Below are 2,353 nucleotides of genomic sequence, written 5' to 3'. Positions count from 1 at the left end.
TTTGACTTTTTTCAGCGTCGTCTCGGGTTTTGATAAAACCATGCCCTCAAAGAGGCCTCTCAAATTCCCAAAATCTGCCATCTGTGGTAGAACTCGCTCAAGGCAAACCCGCCATCGGCGTAAAGCTGCAAATATTGTTAGGGCTAAATTTCGCCACGCGACAACGTCTATTTTTTTCTGGCACGTGCCACGAAACTGATAAAATTACTCTCTACTGATACGCTACAGTGCGTTTTAGAAATATGGCTGCCATCTTGGTCCAAGGTTCTGAAGCCATGCTGCTTTATGGCACACACAATTTCGGGCTTCGTGCAGTCTCGATCATAGATAAAAACTGTTTCCTGCAAGTGGCGTAAGTATCCCCGCGCCTTAAACATCCAAGTGTGTTGTGGTTGAACGATATAGTGCATGAAAAGTGCCTTTATACATGGAGAACAGCCATTCAGTGGCACCACTGCCATCCGCCGAATGTAGATAAGCACCGTCCTAATGGATTATATGTGTGAGTGTCAGGCTGGGATTTCCTTAACTGTGATGGGGCAGTTGATTTTTAAAGATTAGATGTTTTCTTTATTGTAAAGCTTAGACCAACAGGGTCTCTTTTTTATTATCCAACAATATTTTGATTTTTTTTTTTAAAGTGAAGAACTTTAAATTTGCCAAAATGTTGTCGACCATTCCTTCACTGGTGCCCTAACTCATTAATCCCGTGATGTTTGTACTAAACATGTCTGTATATAAATAAGTGCGTGTATATGAGTAAGTGAGTGAGTTTAGTTTGACGCCGCTTTTAGCAGTATTCCAGCAATATCACGGCGGGGGACACCAGAGATGGGCTTCACACATTGTACCGATGTGTGGAATCGAACCCGGACGTTCGGTATGACGAGCGAAAAATAGGTTTCAGCCACCGACTTGTAGTAGTAAGAACCCTTTACTTACCCATAACACTGTTCATCCTACTTATAAATGAGTATTAAAGACTGTGACACCACTGTCCATGCCGGATATTCATCTATGGCCGCTGAGTGAGTGAGTGAGTTTAGTTATACATCGCGCTTAGCTATATTGCGTGTGTGTGTGTCTGTTGGTGTGTGTCGTGTGTTTGGGTGGATGTGGATGTATGCGTGCTGGTGTGTGTATGTGTGTGTGTGTGTGTGTGTGTGTGTGTGTGTGTGTTTGTAGGTATGTGTGTACGTACGCGTGCGTGTGTGTATGTAGGTATGTTCATGTATTGATGTATCCGTCTGTACGTATGTACGTAAATAAAATTTTAACTATTTTATTCACTTTTATATTTTATATATATCTTCTAGTAACCTAGTGTCTCGTAGGCCGATTGGCCGGGTGCTGTTTTTAATGTTTTATAACATGACTATAAATTTTGTACCACAGCATGTGACACTTAAATAAAATAGTCTTCTTCTTCTTCTTCTTCTATATTCCAGCGGGGGACATCCGGGTCTTTGGCGTGACAAGCGAAAGCTTTAACCACTAGACTACCACATCGCCCCCACAGAACACTGAACATTCTCCATTATCCAACGACACAATTTACTTTTTGGCCTAAAAACAATATAGCAGTGACAATTATTATTGATATACCTCTTTTAAGAAACCTGAATGTCAATGTCTAATTAGAAGCGAAACAATACATTTCAAAGAAGACTCCAGATCACGGAACTGACACTGACCCCGACTATTGCATCGTCTGCTGATCAGTTTTGACCTGTCACGTGACGAATATTGACTCGTCTGCAGAACAAGATGGCGTCTGGTTAATAACATTTCACGGTTTGCAGGGTACTGTAATAAAGCAGGAGGTGGTTAAAGGCTTCACGAACATTAAAGTGACTTTCGCTATAGAAAACGATTAATTATCCCAGCCTAATTGTTTGTATAGGAATGGATCACTGAAATTCAGCAATAACTTTAGGTGTTCGCGAGAAGGAAACTTTTAATTTTCTATAAAAAAGCTGAGTGTCTGGGTTTGGATTCTTCTGCTGGAGAAAATCAGTATTTCTGTCATACTTGAGTCTTGATCTGACAATCAGGTGATGAACCAGATCAACAAGTGATAGCGCATTTACTTTTAAAAAATTAAACAAAAGGCATCACTGAGTTTCTTCGTGTGATCCTTATTCGTTGACCCCCCATCATGGTCCAGATTCGATTATTAACAGACATGCGTCACATTGCTGGAATATCGCGGTGCGGTCTCAAACAACCAACAAACAATAAGAAAACAGTAAAATTCAACTGACCATATATCTGAAGAACAAATAATACTGTAGCCTTTGTTTCGTAACTTCAGTAGTGTCTCTTACAAAGGCAAAGTCTTGAAGTTCAGGTG

The 2,353-nt window shown here is 40.6% G+C and overlaps 1 long non-coding RNA gene across 1 annotated transcript; it reads left to right on the top strand.

The window, feature by feature from the left end:
• The first annotated feature begins 232 nt into the window (after positions 1-232).
• On the top strand, positions 233-2,121 carry LOC124272693. The gene is made up of 2 exons (XR_006897405.1): positions 233-352; positions 1,449-2,121. It is a non-coding gene; the product is annotated as an uncharacterized LOC124272693 (long non-coding RNA).
• Positions 2,122-2,353: the final 232 nt, after the last annotated feature.

This window comes from Haliotis rubra, unplaced genomic scaffold (assembly GCF_003918875.1).
Source record: "Haliotis rubra isolate DU_JTF1 unplaced genomic scaffold, ASM391887v1 Scf103, whole genome shotgun sequence".
NCBI lineage: Eukaryota > Metazoa > Mollusca > Gastropoda > Lepetellida > Haliotidae > Haliotis > Haliotis rubra.
The sequence above is the reverse complement of the archived record's forward strand: the minus strand, read 5'-3'. Positions and strand labels throughout refer to the sequence as shown.